This window comes from Spinacia oleracea, chromosome 4, assembly GCF_020520425.1.
Source record: "Spinacia oleracea cultivar Varoflay chromosome 4, BTI_SOV_V1, whole genome shotgun sequence".
In the NCBI taxonomy this organism is placed as follows: domain Eukaryota; kingdom Viridiplantae; phylum Streptophyta; class Magnoliopsida; order Caryophyllales; family Amaranthaceae; genus Spinacia; species Spinacia oleracea.
In genome coordinates this window covers 101,031,655-101,050,148 of record NC_079490.1, presented here as the reverse complement: position 1 = coordinate 101,050,148, position 18,494 = coordinate 101,031,655, and positions in this window count along the sequence as shown.

The following is an 18,494-nucleotide window of genomic DNA, read 5'->3' as shown; positions in this document are numbered from 1 at the left end:
AATACCCAAATCGGCATGCCATAAGGCTACCATTGGGGTAAAGGCAATACACACTAAGAGAGAAGCCGCACTAATGATCCTAGCCTTGCAAAAATAAAAATTCGATCTCCCCAATTAACTACCTTGCCAACATTAAGCAAAATGGCACATGACAAATGAACACCCAAGGGTTAAAATCTAAAATGTCAACCAACGAAAGTTATGGTCCAATTAGCCTAAGTCTGAGAGTTGCTTGGTCAAGTATTATAGGCTTACGCCACGTCATTATTTTGAGTCTAGGCCACCTCCTCGTAATCATACACGGGTCATAATCAGAGAGATTAATGAAAGTTCGAGTCTAAATCACAACTTCCAATTAAATCCCAGAAACTGGAGTCTGAAAAGAAACAAAAAAATTATTATTTTCGATGTAATTCTTTCGTTAAATTTCAATAAGGAAAAAATAACATTTTAAATCTACGCTATTTGCACATTTTAAGAAACGACTAAATACGCTTGCAAAGTAAGACAATTAAAGGTCCACTATAGGCCTACCAAACGAGGCTCACTCAGTCTCGCCTCGTGACTCAAAGACCACAACCATCTACCTTTTAGCCCAAATAAAAAAAAATTGAAGGATTTATGTTGGGGAAAAATCCCAAGCAAAAAGAGAAAATAGAAAGAGAAAATAGAAAGAGAAAAGGGGAGAACGAAAAGAGCGAGCCATGAAATACTTAGCCCGTACTTCCCAAAGTGCGAAATTTACCCAAGTAAACGAAGGAAAAGAATTGAGTCAACCAATCCAAATCATGTCACAAAAACTACAAAAAGTTCTACGATGTCTACCCTTTCCAATCCTTATGTTCTTAGACGCCTTCGCTCTGGGGCCCCTGTTTAGCTCATTTAACCCATCCATGTTCTCATTGCCATAACCCAAGAAACCATTACCTCGACTCTTGTTCTTGAACTTGTTGTCAACCGCAAACCACGCACGGCCATTGACACGTGCGTCATACCCATTATTTCCAAAACCGTCTCTTACATCACCATTAGCATAATGACCATATAACTTGTTTGAATACACCCTGTTGATATACCCTTGAGCCGTCCCCATGCTACTCATTAGCCTTGGTTGATGTAAATTCATGACACTAACTCGAGGCTGCAAATTGTGAGTCCTAGCGGATGTAATCCTCATGCTTGACCAATACCTGTACAAATTATCCTATCGCATTCAACCCATCTTTCAAACCGTCTTGAGTCACGAATAAAAAAATGAAGACAAATGAAAAGTACAAAAAAGTAATAAAAAAATAAAAAGGGAACTTTGTAAAGCGCCTCTAAAGTTAGTCTAAAAAGAAAAGCATTTAGCGCACCAAAAAAGATCCGCCCAGAAATAATTTTCAGCGCCCACAGCTGGGCGCCGAAATCTTTAGCGCCCCAGCCTGGGCGCTGATTCTCTCTGCTCGCTAAAATTTTGTCCAGAAGTGCTCGTCATTTTATCCGCACATGCACGGAAAAATAACGAACACTTGGAGGGGTACAACACGTATTCAGACATATGTACCACCAAAGAAATACATGTACTCAATCAAAAAAAAAATATAAAACAAATTTTTTGGCTTACGGCAAGGCAACAGATTTAAATAATAATAAACTTCACTTATTCTACCGTTTTAAATAATATGTTTCCATCTCAGAACATACTTATCGAATTCGGCATTCTAAGAAACCATTTTCTAGGCTAAGAACTACGCAAGACCTGATTCCAAATTAAATCTATTTAAGGCGGATACGTAGGCAATCCATGATTCGGTCCAACCAATTTGCAAAAATGTTAGAGCCTATAGAATAACAAGAATAAGAAATAGAGTCCCTTATTGAAATTTAATTACTTGCAACCCAAGTCGAAAGAAAAAATTTAAGTCAAAGGAAGAATCCAAGTCACCAAGATGGCAAAATTAACGAGCACACATCGAAAAATAATAAGGGCATGTACCCTTGCCGGAAGGAGCACTCACACTCCTAGGCACTTAGCCAAGACTCAAAAGATCGCTCTGCCTCAATTCAATGGGGGCTAGCGCAAGCGTCCATGACCTCTAAAGTACTCGACTTGACCCTCCCTAAAGCAAACTAACTCACTTAAAGACTTTCTTTCACCACTAGACACAGTCGTTCTCTTAAAGACCTTCTTTCACCACTAGACACAGTCATAATCGCCAACAAGTAGTAAAGGCAGTAAGCTTGCAATAAAGAGGATTGTTCTACGGCGTCGCCCCATCGTTCCTTCGAACTCAGGGCACCCGTTCATGGTAATTCAAATGTTTGCGAATCCCCTTTGAAAAAAAAAACAGACATTGTCAATAGGACTTGGCACTTAACCAAGGCTCACCCTACTCAGACATATGACACGGGCATCTAAAATTGAAATCTGAAAGCATCATTAATGGGAAGACATAATAGCAACCGGGGGCTAAAAAATTAAAATGAAAGGGCTAGGGAAAGAACTAAGTATACCTTGACCTTTTGTACAGACATACACCAAGTAAATCTAAGTCAGTTTGAGAGCGGTTTATATTCCCGCAATTCTGGAAAAGATGGCCCTAAAAGCCTAAAGCATATGCCAAACGGGCACAAGTATATCTTGACGCCTGCACCCTGGCTTCCAGCAAATCCTTAGACAGCATTCCAAAAATTGTAACAGTATCTTGATTCACTCATATAATCCTGTACGAACCCTTCTATAAGTCAACTTACTTAGGACACCTCGGATTGTACACAGTAGGACTCGGATTTCAAATAATTTTCAAAGACTTCTTCAAACATAATAAAGTGTCGTTGGTTTAAGCTAAGTATGCGTTTGTCTCGATATTGCAAGTGAGTCAAAACATTTCTAAATATGATTATGGGTAAAGAAAGGCACCTAGCTTTTGGTCAAGGCACACTTCAACATGTGACTACCTTGACCATGGCAATGTCGCACAATACGACATTTACAAGAGAAGTAGCAGATCACTGCTCGAACATACCTCGCACTAAACGAGTCTGGTTCAAACTATTCATGATCCGTGTCACCATGAATGCATGAAAACGTATGCCAAGCATTATAGCACCAAGCCAATCCCGTAGCTACAATTGGGGGCTTGAGAAAAACACTCTAAAAATGCTCGAAATGACAATTTTATCGCAAATTCTCGATGCTAATGCTATACACACGTATTGGGGGCACAATCCTAAGGTTTGATCGTGTAAAAAGAACCTTAGAATGGCTACAACCCCTCCCAAATTCTAAGCACTACTTAGAGTATATAAAGTCGCCCCACTAACAAGGGTAACTGAAAATCGCGAGTCACCAAAACTCCGATCAAACCACTGCACATAAAGCTCGCCCTATAAAGCTCCCGTTACACAGTCTACATCGTTCCAAAGCAAAAGCGAAAGAAAAAAAAAATAAAAAAAAAACTGTCAAAATTCTGCCCAGAAATCATTTTCAATGCCCAGAGCTGGGCGCCGATATCTTTAACGCCCCAGCCTGGGCGCTGAATCTTTCTGCTAGCCATGTTTTGCCCATATATAAAAATAAGGAAGAAACACCTATGAATCCTCGCATTGAACGAAGTAATATGCCGTGCAAACCCACGCAGAAGGTGCTACACTTGTTCAAACACCTGAACGAGGCGTGATGAAGTAGTCCAATGCAAAAAATAATAATGATATCCCAACACCTGGAGAAATGTTCTAATACATGTTGTTAGGCCACACAAGCCTACGTCGCAACATAAGTTCAACCATCCCACGGTGCAAGTCTAAAAAAAAAGGGATAGCTCACGAGCGGAACCCCGAGGCATCTTTCTCGAAAGAACCTACAAAAATCGTACGCCAAAAGGAAAGCATCCCAACATGCATACTTGGGGGCTCCAAGCTACGAAACAACCATAGAAGAATAAAAAAAAATCTCGAAGCAAATGTTTGAACAATCGAAAGGGTACGATGGGCCTGAACCCTATCAAGCTTCTAAGCAAACTATTCAAAATCAGTCATTGCTCAAAAAAAAAAATGATTCAAGCAAACTGATTAATGGACTGCACACAACGGCCATTCTATGAACGCTCGTTCGCACATACATATCATCATTCTAAGTATCGAACATTCACGAACGCATTCAAAAGGAAATATATACAACAACAAGAGCGGTCAAAGTCTTATGCCTCAAGGTATGTTCCTCGGGCCATATAGACTTGCCCAACTATCGCAATAACTGTACGCCTTAAGAGCAACAGTTCCTTAAAATAACCGCCCCAAAGCGACAAGCACCGTAGTCCACCAATCGGCTACGGCTTCTCAAGAAAATCATCATGTTCTAAAAACAAAGAAAAAACAAAAGAAAAGAGAATACATAGAACTTCCAAGTGAAATAAACGAATGAAGAAGAGGCCAACTGTGTCATCAAAAGACCAGCCCAAACAACACTTTCAACGCCCCACCTGGGCGTGAATTATTTCAACGCCCAGGCCTGGGCGCCGAAAATGAACCCAGGCTCAAAAAAGGCCCTAACTTCTATTGGGCCCTGCCGCATCCATTCGACTCGAAAATTGCCGATTTCCTTACTGAAAGTCGCACCTCACGACTTTGTCAAGAGTAGCACACCACTACAAAGATCGCTCGCACTTACGAGTACAATCCCAAACATGATCAAGGACATCACAAATTGCGTATCCCCAAGGAACCCCTTTGACAAGAAATGACCGTCAAGCACGAATGCTTGGGGGCTCGAAAGAAAATATATATTTCAAAAAAAAAGGGGGGTATGCAAAGTTAAAACAATATTCCCAGACTACGCTGTACAAAGTCCCGTGTTTGGATAATCTCAAAAGATGAAACCGGATTACGACCTCAAGACAAAGGTCGCCGTTGATACTTATACATAGGACCCAAGTGGTGGCAAAATCGAGCCATAAAGACTAGCTCAAAACCACGAAAGAAGATGACCACAAAACAATGGTCCGTCTAAGCACGTTGTCAACCCACATTCAGGTTACAACTAAATCCGAGCATCCCTCGAAAGAATTCGCTCCTGCGAGAATGAATAAAAAAGGAAATTCTCAAAAGAAATCACAAGAACAAATGAAATAGGGACTTGCCCACCTCAATCGGGCAAGATCGAGCCACGAACCGCGCGAGTTCCAAATAGAAAAACGAATTCAGGGACGTCCACCCTCAGCGGACAGGACTCGCTCACCTTCAGCAGGCGGGGTCTGCGTCACTAGCCGCGCAGATCCTCAGTTTTCGAAAAATAAAAATCTTCAAAAAAAAAAAATCAAACAAACTTCAAAACAGATTCGTCCACTTCTATCGGACGGGGTGTCCACCCTTAGCAGACAGGCTCGCCATCTTTAGCCGGCGGGGTCTGCGCCACTAACCGCGCAGGTCCTTAGTCGCTGCAGCGATCATTTTTTTGGTTTTCCGTTTTTCCAAAAAAGAACGATGTGAGTAGCTTTTGGTTTTCCTTTTTTCCAAAAAAGAACGATGTGAGTAGCTTTTGGTTTTCCGTTTTTCCAAAAAAGAACGATGTGAGTAGCTTTTGGTTTTCCGTTTTTTCCAAAAAAGAACGATGTGAGTAGCTTTTGGTTTTCCGTTTTTCCAAAAAAGCGATGTGAGTAGCTTCCCCTTTTTCCAAAGATTGGTTTTCCGTTTTTTCTAAAAAAGAACGATGTGAGTAGCTTTCCCTTTTTTCCAAAATTTAAAAGAATGGTTTTTCGTTTTTTTCCAAAAAGAACGATGTGCTGGATTTTCCTTCGTTTTACGTCCCATAAAAACAAGGGGGTTTTCTCGTTTAGCTAACCCTGCAAATGAGAATCTTTAAAAACATTTTTACCTCGTGATTGGGCTTGGCCAGGCCCAATTACACTTTATAGCTTTGATTTCGAAAACATCTTCTGTAGCTACTCCCAATGACAAAGTGAGGGGGTTTCTACGCACCTTTAGATCCTTCCAATGACAAAGTGAGGAAGTTTGTATACTATCCGTTGACAAATCCCAATGACACGTGAGGGATATGTCGACACTTCAAGTGATGACCCTTAAGTCAAATGTTATCACTCGAGGGCTCGTGAGACCCTCGCCAAAACAGGTCACCATGGCTTGTGCGACGCACTCCGTCTAATACTTTGACCATCGTCTTACTCCAAGACTCAGTCAAAGTGGGGGCTAACTGTAGACACCTACTTTTGTCCCCATTCCCGAAAGGGAAGGTTCGATGATGAAAGCATAAATCTCCACTTGACAACGCATCTCCTATAAAATAACGAATCTCAATTCCCCTTTTCATTTCACCCGAAGCCTGCTATTTATAGAAACCTGCTATTTATGAAAACCTGCTAAAAATAGTAACTGCCGTAAAGGGTAGTTGCTAAAAGTAGTAAGAATAAAAAGATAGAAACCTGTCAGAATTAGGTGTTGCACTCCAACAAAAATCCTAAAAGAGATAGATAGAAATTGTGAAAGGAATTCTATTCCTATCGCAGTTCGATAAAAGAGTTAACGTATTAATTAAACTCATAACGCACCTAGAGTTCGTAAAGGGCCCAGACGCATTCCGTCGTAAATTGATACGCACCAAATAACTCGGATTAAGTCTCTTAATGAACTCCGTACTCTAGAGTCCAATCTAACAAAGAATTCTGCCAGACCCTATTTTCAACGCCCAGCCCTGGGCGCCGAAAATACCAGGGACATATTCTTTTCCTAATCCGTTTCGTATTCAAATTCCTGAAAATATATCTTTCTACGCCACTCTTTCCTATAAATAGACCCCTAAACCCGACGTGAAAACACACAATTATTATTCTGAGTATTGACTCTAAACCCCTAAGCCTAAGCCTCACGCTGCAAAAAATGATCACGCGCTGTCGCAATCGATCCATAAATCGAACAGAACGTATCCTGTCCCATAACTTGAGATTCGTTAAATAAAAGGAGAAATAGCAAAGTCAAAGTGGTTAGTTTTCTGAGAACCGTGACGCACCACTCAAGGGTGCGTCGTAATGTGTCCCTTTTCCATGGTTTAATTGCTTTCCTCGCCCTTTTATGAACTGTTAAACTAATTAAATCTGATTGTTCTACCACGCCTAACAAATATAATATTTTTGGGAAATTGGATTATCATGCTAGGTCCCTTAAAGCTATTTAAATCAGATAATCGCGATCGATCTAGTATTATATGTTGCATATTGCTAAAATCAACTCAGATTAGTTTAATAGTTAACGCATGTCCCTTCAATTATTTATGCTGAGCTAGTAAGGATATCCTGCCTCTGGAGTTACCGACGAGCGAGTACTCCTCTCGGTAGTTACAGTCCCCCGAACCCTCAATCTCTACCTTGCGGGTGTATTTTGAGAGATCCCCACACCAGGGATCACAAGGGAACCTACGGCCGTCGTGGTCAAACATAATTGCACTCCCTTTATGTCATGATAACCGGGTTTTGTCAGTTTTTCTCATTGTCGTTAAAAACTGAATGGCGACTCCTATATTACTAGTCTATTGGGTGTAAACTCACAAGAAATCCAATTACACTTGATTGAATAAAAAGAATCGTCACACCCACGAGGGACGAGGTCACGCATTAGCCTCGTGCTTTTTTGACCCCCTCACATCAACGCTAGACCATGAGAGAACTATAACTCTCACTTGACTAATAGACACTGAAGTATTGCCCAACATGCAAATTTGGCACTTACTCAACTTATTATTTTAATCAAATCTCGAGACGATCATGATAATCCACTATCTAATTGTTTAGAGCAACCTATTTCTCGAGTCTAATACCTAGTCAAGAACAAAAAAACTACATTTAAACTGGCAACCCAAAGTTCCTAGTACTCAATTATCCACTCAGATTAATCAAGCATTCCTTATCATCTGAACTTTCTAGTAGTGTTAATCAAGTCTAGCCACTCAATTTGACTAATACATATGTCTTGACTCATTAATATCTCTTAATCTGTCAACATTAATCAAGAACTAGGTGATCATATCCTACTTGAATAAAAAAAAATCAGTTTTCTTTTTTCCAGTTTTCGAAAACAATTCGTAAATCAAATGTCTTCTAAACGAATTAATTATTCTCTAAGGGTCCTAACTAATTCAAGTATAATTCAAGGAACTGTTGCTTGACAACGTAAAGTCCAATCCTTCAAGAAAGTCTTCATCAAATCCGCTATCTTCAAAACTTTTAGTCTAAACATGATTAACATTCATCTCTTGTAGAGCTTACTTCTCACTTCATCGCCTTAGAAGAAAAACACAAGTAAATTCATCAATCTGAGCACGGTCCAAGTGATCATTTCAATTTCCTAATCCGCCGAATAGGTTACAACACTTCAGAGCACCCTACTCCTTATACAGTTGACCATCAAAGGATAAACGAATTAACCTCTCTAAAAAGACGGAGTTCCCTCTTAAAAAACAGAGGACAATTAATGAATTTGCTTGTCAACCGATAAGGGTTAAAAGTGGATTTAAGAGAGAAATTTCACTCCGGTAGGCGAGTCGTACACTAAAATTCTTGCTAAACTCAAAGCTCGGGGAATACTGTGTCCATTAGGTCCCACCCCGGACCCTGACATGAAGAGAAAGTATTGGAATCCTAACTCATATTATGAGTATCATCAAGGAAAAGGCCATCTTAACCAACAGTGTTGGCACCTAAAGAATGCAATACAAAATGTAATTGAGGACAGGGTCTTAACCCTTCCAATGTAAGATATGAAGTTGAGAGCATTACACTCCGATTAAGATCAAACACTCACCTTCAGTGGTTATAAATTAATTTACTTCTCATAACATTCCTTTAGTACCAAACAACACTTGGGACAACTAGGGAATACTCAACCTCTACCATATTAAACATTCGACCACCAGAATGTTCAGAATAACAGACTCACAAACAAATCTATTCGCGAACTCGAAACCCGAAGCTACAAACTAGACTGTAGGATGACACTGAAGACTGAAGAATAACCAAAGCTCAAAGATGCAGACTCAAACTTCAAAGAAGCACAGGCTTATAATATAGCACCACAACCTAATTCTATCTCATTCTCCCTTCCATTCCGTTACTAAAATAAATAAGAGGCCAACTTGCTGTCAAGCCTTCTTATCATGTACTTCTACCTAAGATCAATAAAATTTTCTCTTTAAAGTACATCCTTGCTTGTCTTGCCATAACAGTTTTAAAAGCAATGGACAAACAATAAAAAGGAAAATTATTCGATGCACGAAGCAAATAGGAAAACTTATTCTACACTTTACCTAAAAGAGTTCACAATTAATCACACACCTAGACCCAACATAGCCCATGAATTTCAAGACGAAAAGATAGATCTCATGACCAAAAATTGGGGGCTCACTCAAGTCCACCTTAATGATTTCGGATAGATATAATCCACCAACACAAGAGGCAACTTGCAACCTTTAAAAATTCCCTTTCTCTTGACCATGAAACGATAATACACTTTAGTTTTAGCCAGTTGAACCTCCTCCAAAAAAGCCTTTTTTATTCAACCCGCACCAATCCGAACCTGAGGATGGGAATGCAATATGATAACAGTACGAACTAGAAGATGCATACTTGGAAAAAGGAACTAATCAAGTAAAAAAGACTACACACCAAGGACCACTCCAAAATAAACGAGAATCCAAGAATATTGTGAAGTAACCGGTCAAGTCAAAAGTCCCAAAACTATAATGTGAAGAATGAACATAGATGAAGTTATACCAAGATCAAACAAGATCAAACACCAAGTCCAATTGTCAAACTACTAAGGGTACAATGGGAAATTTGAGCCTTAACCATTTTTTCTACCCTAGCTTAACCACGTTACAACCTCGGAAACGCCCTCCTCGAGGTGAAGTAATAAACATATGTCTTTCTTGAATCGAAAAAAATAATGAGTAATCTCCACTCGGGAATACCAGGAAACCGAGCACCAATCACTCGAAAGTAAGAAGTTAATCACCTTTGCAAATTAACTAGAAAACGAAACGTGAAAATACGAATCCTGTGAAAACCATGCGTACCAACCGCCAGGTACTAAAAACTACTAGCGTTTCCAATGTGAGTGCTAGAAAATTATAGCGCGGACAAGCTGTGCGCTGGATTTTTCCAACGCCCGTGCTTAAGTGTTTGGTACTTTTCCTGTACTTTTACCGAAAATTCGAACACTTGGGCGGTACATCCGTGCACAATCCGATAATTAAAAATGTTCGAACACTTAGGCGGTACATCCGTACACAAACTGATTATTTTATAATCAAAGTGAATTTATAATAAAAGAATGACTAATAACGAAAAACCAGAACTACGTAAGGCCTGATTCCAACCTAGATACGTATGCAACTGTTAGATTATGAATAATACGATAATATAATTCATGCGGAAAAACCATAAAGACAGAATGTAATTAATTTCCACATAGTCAATTAGCATAATTTAGGTTACATACAATGTGATGCATGCCTTCCCTAGCTGCTCCCGAACCGAACAAGAACAACTCTTTAGAGCCCCAAACGTTGCCCCTCCGTAGAGTCCACAACACATTTGGATCCGTCTTAGGTTCAACCAACTAGGATTTTATTTAAGGTTTTATGTATTCGGGTTAGGCTATATTATGTTCTCCCTTGAACACAATGTAAGTAAAGAATATGTGATATTCCAGTAGGAACACACACAAGAGGGGGGGGGGGGGGGTGAATTGTATTTCGAACTGTAAGAAAGTTTCTTGCGGAACTTAGAAATAATAAAGGAACTGAGTATTAAGAAAGTAAAAAACAATGCTTTAGAAAACTTCTTGACACTAATCAAGAAGAGAATTCTTTTATATTATGGTAATGCCTCGATTACAATAACTCTCTGACTCGAGTTCCTCTCAAACTCGAGTTCCTCACAGTAACCTACTCAGATTACAACTCACTTTTCTTCTCTTTCTCTCAGACTTACACTCTAAGTCTTTGGAGGATAACTCTATCCTTTCTAATCTGAAATACAGTTTTGTTTCGAGAACTCTAGATATTAATAAGCTTAAGTAAATATATAAAGACCTTTAGGAACTTGGATTAAACTAGGACACAAACTCGTTTTTTAGAAAACTCTTTAAAACGTTTTAGGAAATACAAAGCTCTAGGAATGTTTGTGTGTTTTTCTCAGAAAACTTCGTGGCCTTATATAGAGTTTTGTCCTTAGGGTTTGTTCCCTTCAAAAACTCAACTGCCAATAACTTACACTTTGTTTGTCACGTCCCTAGACTTGAGGAACAAGGGAAGACCACTTCCCACTCAACTCCCTCAACTGCTGGACGTGTCCAAGACCAAGTCAGACTTCTTTGTTTAATAAAAAAACGTTTATTTATTTTATCAAAATATTTAGGAGAAGTTTTAGGAAGGTAAAACTGTTTTTATTTAAATGAACAAGATTTAGAAAAAATCTGATTTTTTTATTAAACGCAAAGATAAATTTTATTTAAATACAGATTCCTTAAAACTGTGTTGCCTGATATTATGACAAAAACAAACGGGTAATCCAAGTTCCTCTAGTTCCTTATATACCACTTAGCATATTAATATATTACATATATTCTAAGTGAGATAAACTACATAGACATATATGTCTTCCCTTTGGTGAGGGATTCAACTCTGAAGCTTCACTTGTTCCAGCTCAGGAACATTGATGAGTTCCTCTTATGTTCACAGAGGAACTCGTAGCCATGAGTCTGCATCTTTTCTTGTGACTATGAAGAACACTCAATTTGTAATATGTGTTGCTCCTTTTGTGACTTTGAAACTCCAGCTTGTACTGCTTCCAGGTCAGGAACTGCAGTAGCTGTTCCAAGTGCATATCAGGAACTTCAACATCTGTTTAAAGTTCCTACCCTATTAGGAACTCAGGCACTTATCTGTCTAAAGTCATTGACAACCACAATCAGGAAGTTTGCAATATGTGTGTGTGTCATCAACCAAAACCTAGGAACAACAATATTCCCCCTTTTTGGTGATGACAACACTTGCAAACTTTTTACAATGAGAGTAAACATAACCCTAAACCCCTGATTTAAAGAAGAAATTTAAAGAAGAAAAAAAACTTAAAGAAGAAAAAAAACTTACAGAGTAAACATAACCATGAACTGATGCAGACTTAAATTGAAAAAAAAATTAAAGAAGAAAAAAAACTTACAGAGAGGACACAAGAAGGTGAATCAGGAACTAGATTGATTTTACCTTAGAAGTTTGCACCTTGACTTCCCCCTGTTGACATTAACAAAAAGCATAGCACGAAATATAGCCATTCCAAACACAGTGCCCCACGATCAACGTTTGGCAGGTTAAGCTAGCCTCAAAGTCTTAGACTAACTCACACAATAAATTAGAGAGCAAGCAGTAATCATCAAGACCAGAAAACACAAAGATACTAATCAAGCAAGTCAAGATAAGATAGAACAAATACCCAAGTTTAAAATTATACAGACCAAAAGAAAAAAAATTGTTCCATGGCAAAAGAAATTTAAACATAGGAGAGGTTGATTAGGCTTGGGATGGGGAACCAGAACCAGCTGTTTCTTCGACCACTGTCTCCTCGAAGGATTCTAGATTGTTGATTTTGGTGAGAATGGTGGCACGAGTGGCATTTGCTTGATTTGAGTAGTGTTGGAGATTGGTTTGAAGGGTCTTGACACTATCAACCAAGGCACGAATGTTAGCTTGCATTGTACTGATCCTGTGGTCTGTTCCTTCCTGTAGTTCCACCACACGAGCAACTGTTGCCTTGAGCTCCAATATCTGGTCATCTTTTGTGTTCCAGGCAACCCCATGATCTTGAACATGTTCCTGGGTAGATGGAACACAACGAGATTGGGATTTCTTGGAGGATATAGGTGTCCTGGTCCTTGGTATAACAGCTTCAGGCAGTTCCTCCTGCTTGATGGGAATAACATCTTCTTCTATGGGCATCTCCTTGACCTCCCCTTCCTCATTTATTTCCATAAAGATCAGGCCTCTCTTTTTGTTTTCTTGCATAGCCACCCTCATGCTTTTCCTTTTCCCTTGGGATCATACACTCTTTCTTTTCCCTTTAGGAACTCGAGACAAAGTCACCTCCAAGTGATCGAGTTCCTCCTCCTCTTCTTCTTTAACTTCAATGCCCTCTTGATCTTCTTCATCCTTTTTCTCTTCTTTGCCAGCCCAATTGACTTTTCCCTGAACCACCTTAAGGTTTAACATATTGAGCATTTCAAGTTGTAGGATTTTGGTCGATTTTAGAGGGATGACATAGTAGGGACTAAGGTCAACAGAGAAGCTTTTGAAGATTTCAGTGAGAAGGGAAGAGTATGGGATTTTGTATTTGGGGATACAGGTGGAGAGATGTTTGATCATGATTAGTGGAAAGTTTATGGGAATTTTTCTTTCGAGGAAATACATGTGGCATGCATCAAACAGACTGGCTATGTTTCTTTTTTGAGTTCGAGGAACTACACCTCTCCACACAATATTGAATAATAATTTTTGAAGGGGAGAGAAACAGTTGTGTTTTGTGGAGGTGAAAACTTTGGAATCTCCTCCGATGGAACCAACAATATCATTCTCATCTACATTGTCAATTGTCAGTGTGATTTGACCTTTCAACCACATATCAAAACCCCTATTGGGTGTACCAAACAGCTGTTCCAGATAAGAGGAATCAAATTCGATGCGAGTTCCATTCATTTTACTTGAACATACATTATCAATACAAGTAAAGTTTTTGAAAAATTCTTTCATAGCTTCAGGAATTAAAGGCGATTGGGCATAGGTACTCAACAGGCTTACCCATTTTTGGTGTTCGAGGATCTCCATCAACTCATTGAACTTCGTAGCTTCCCACCATGTTGAGTTGATTGCAAACCCTTCGACCAGATTGTTCTCCTTTGCAGAGAGTTTCTTGGAGCTCTTCCCCTCCCCCTGAGTTTGAGCACTCTCCTGTAGTTCCCCAGTTTCCTCAAGTTCACCAGAACTTTCTACCCGACGCTTTTTGGATTTTCATGTGGAGGATCTAAGGTTTGAAATTGGGGATTTCATTTCAATGTCAGTGTCGATTGGTTCCCCATGAGTAATTGCGAGTATGGGGTTGTGAGATCGAAGGGAAATTGGTGATTGCATGGGTGAGGTATCCATGGGAACTAGAGAAGATGGATTTTTTTTTCGTTTTAGAGAAGTGAGATCAGTGTTGTTGCTGGTGAGAACCATGGTGAAGAGTTCTTATAGGTGGGAGGAGAGGTGGTGTCAGTGGAGAAAGCGTGTGAGAGTGGAAGAAAGGGGTTGTATGGAATGAATGTGGGAAGTGAAGAGTTTCTCCTATTTATTGTCAATGGAACCGTTCCAAATATTCTTTGAATGTGGGTATTTGATTTTGAATTTTAAAAGTTTGTTAAAAAAAATTTAAAAGAAAATTATAAAAGAGAAAATGAAATAAAACATGTTTGACGTGTTTTTGACTTGCCTAATTTTTGCATCTTAGAATTAACTAGTTTGAAAGGAACTGCTTACCTAGCACCTTTGTAGTGTGAGTCTGTTTTCCACGATGGTAAGCTTCAACTATGTTTGCACACAAGATTTTGTGTTTGTAATAGTCTATATGTACCATAGTTTTTGTCTTTGTTTTGGAGGAACTTCAATTTGCAATTACCTTAGCTTGATCATTCCGAGTTCCATCCTCATTTTCTCATGTTTCTCCCTGTTTAATGGCTTAGTCAAAATGTCAGCAATTTGGTGATCAGTTTGACAAAAAACTAACTTAATTAATCCTTTCTCAACATTATTTTAAGTAAATGGTGTCTAATGTGGATGTGTTTGACCCGGGAATGGTAAACCGGATCTATTGTGTCGGGGAATACAGTTAAACATAATAACATGTGCGGAACAATCCCCAAAGCCAGGAAACATGTATAAAGCACAGACTAAGCAAACTTACATTCGAAGCGTGTTTTCCACAATAATCTGTCAACGAACACGAACAAAGAACTCCACTTGTCGTTCCTCTACTTGGTTCACCGACACGATCAGATTCGTCTTGATTATCGTAGCTTAGACAATCGATCAAGAGATTTGCTTTTGGGATGAACACACTATGGAGGCACAGAGAGAATTAGGGTTCTCTGTTTTCTCCTAGGGTTGTGTGTAATCTGAATTGTGATTGCAGTAGTTGGAAATTAGGTCATAAGGTTATTTACATAACCTTACTAACCGACCAAGCCATAAGGCAAGGCCGGCTAGCAAGCCCGCGCAGCATCACACGCACACGCACAGCGAGCTGGGCCGTGGGCCGCGCTGCTGCTGCTGTGTCGTGGTCTTGGCCCGCGCGCGTACACTGCTGCTCGGCCATGGGCCAACGCTGTTGTGTCGCCTTGCTTACTTGTCTAGCGCGCGCCCATGGGCCTTGAGTGCTTCGTATCCGCGTTTAATATATTTCCGATATATTATTTACCGTTTCGTATACGACGAATAACCGTCGTACGATACGATTTATTCGTTTCGCCTAGCTTACGAATATTCGCGATACGATATACGATTCCGATGCAAGGTCGTATCGTATAATGCGTTTCCAACTTAAATCCCGAAAAGCTATTAAATGAATTTCCGATTTATTTAATCCGGTGATCTATTACGTGTCATTGGTGTGACCTTGTAGGTTCAGTCAAGAGTAAGTTGTGAGTTCAATATCCATTAGAACTCACTGATCGGAAGCATTGCTCCAGCTAGCTGTTCCGATCACTTGATCTCACTGAATTAATTGTTCGCAATTAATCTGAACCTTGGTATTAGACTTAATGCACCTTGGGTGAAGGACATATTTCCTTCAATCTCCCACTTGTCATTCAGACAAGTGTGCATCCACATTCCTTTGCCGCTTAGTGTTACTTACTGAACATAAGGTAAGATCCAAGCCATCCTTATTAGGTCCAGAAGTGTTTCTCGGATTACAGAGTTTAACTGTCAAACTTTTGCAGAAGGTTAAGCCTAACCATTCTGAGCACGGCCATGCATTTTACAGTATCTAACTCTCCGAGAGCCCTTGTTACACAACAACACCATATCCTATCAAAGATAGGAGGACAATCCATTCTTGCAATCTATGAACACTCTCTTTGATTCATAGTACGCCCAATAACTGCTTTTATAGCCTCCTTTTACGGTGCGACGTTTAGCTAGTATCAAAGCAAACTAATTCTCAAACGAGCAGACATAATCGCTCATGTTCTGAGGAACGGTTTCTAATCACCATTAATGAGAACTACCTATGACATGACTTTAATCTCTTAAAGCGTTCTCATGGTCAATCCGATACAAGATCTAATAAGTATCTATGCAAAAGATTCTGACATCCAGTCACTCTAGTTCAAGAAACAGAACTAAGTAATCTACTTGCAATCTAATCTTCATTAGTCCTTGGTCGTCCACCTTTCAATGACCTGGATTAGGGATCCTTTGTGACTTCAATATTCAAGTTCACTTATGGGTGTTTCTTTGCCAAAGAATCCATCTTGACATCCCATTTGAATGATTTGAATCACATGGACTTATCATTTAATTCTAAACCACAATTAAATGAATATGAAATAATAAATTTCATAAATATGAAATGGTTAAACCAATTGTTTTAAACATAGATCTAACAGATGTTCTAAAACAATACTTAGAAAATCAAAGCCATTCTCCAACATGCTTTATTCCCATGGTTGCTACATGTGCGCTGTGTTTCACTTGTGGCAACGGTTTAGTCAATGGATCCGCGACGTTGTCATCAGTTCTAACCTTGCAAATCTCGATTTCCTTTCTTTCAACGATCTCTCGAAGTATATGAAATCGCCGCAGTACGTGCTTGGACTTCTGGTGGCTCCTAGGCTCCTTTGCCAGGGCAATGGCTCCGCTATTGTCACAAAACAAAGCCACTGGTCCTTTAATGGAGGGGACAACACCAAGTTCTTCGATGAACTTCCGAATCCAAACAGCTTCCTTTGCTGCTTCTGAGGCAACAATGTAATCGGCTTCAGTTGTAGAATCCACAATAGTGCTTTGCTTAGCACTTTTCCAGCTTACTGCTCCGCCGTTGAGGCAGAACAAAAACCCAGATTGTGATCTGAAATCATCTCTGTCGGTTTGAAAGCTTGCGTCCGTATAACCCTTAACAATCAACTCATCTGTACCACCATAAACCAGAAACTGATCCTTAGTCCTTTTCAGGTACTTTAGGATGTTCTTGGCAGCAGTCCAATGCGCCTCACCTGGTTCTGACTGGTACCTGCTCGTTGCACTGAGTGCGAACGAAACATCCGGCCTTGTACAAATCATAGCATACATGATGGATCCAATAGCCGAAGCGTATGGAATTCCACTCATCTTTCTACGCTCATCAGATGTTTTGGGACACTGATTCTTGCTTAGATATACGCCATGTGACATGGGTAGATGGCCCCTCTTGGCTTCCATCATATTGAACCTAGCTAGCACTTTGTCAATGTAAGTGCTTTGGCTTAGTCCAATCATCCTTTTAGATCTATCCCTATAGATCTTGATGCCCAATATGTACTGTGCCTCTCCTAAGTCCTTCATTGAGAAACACTTCCCGAGCCAAGTCTTTACAGACTCCAACATAGGAATGTCGTTTCCAATAAGCAGTATGTCGTCAACATACAAGACTAGGAATGCAATTTTACTCCCACTGACCTTCTTGTATACACAAGATTCGTCCTGATTCTTGATGAAGCCAAACTTATTGACTGCTTCATCAAATCGTTTATTCCAACTCCTTGATGCCTGCTTTAGTCCGTAGATGGACTTCTTAAGCTTGCATACCTTTCCTTGGTTCTTTTGATCAAAAAAACCCTCCGACTGTGTCATGAACACAGTCTCTTCAAGAACACCGTTCAAGAAGGCAGTTTTGACATCCATTTGCCATATTTCATAGTCATGAAAAGCGGCAATCGCAAGGATTATCCGAATAGACTTAAGCATCGCGACTGGAGAAAAGGTTTCATCATAGTCAACGCCGTGAACTTGCCTGTAACCTTTTGCTACCAATCTTGCCTTGTATATGTATACAATTCCATCTTTGTCTTTCTTCAACTTGAAGACCCATTTGCATCCGATAGGTGTGAACCCATCCGGCAAATCAACCAAATCCCAGACTTGATTTTCAGACATGGAGTCTATTTCAGATTGCATGGCCTCTAACCATTTAATGGAGCTTGGGCTCGTCATAGCTTGCTTGTAAGTCAAAGGTTCATCACTATCCAATATGAGAACGTCTAAGTTTTCAGTCAAGAGGACGCCTGTCCATCTGTCCGGCTGAAAAATAGTTCTATTTGACCTACGAGGGGCAACAACGTTTTGAGGAACTACTCCCACTGGCTCTTCTAAAGACCTTGGAGGTTCATCAACTTGAACTGCTTCTAAAGAGTTCTGAGTTCGTTGTTCGTCTCGAATGTCT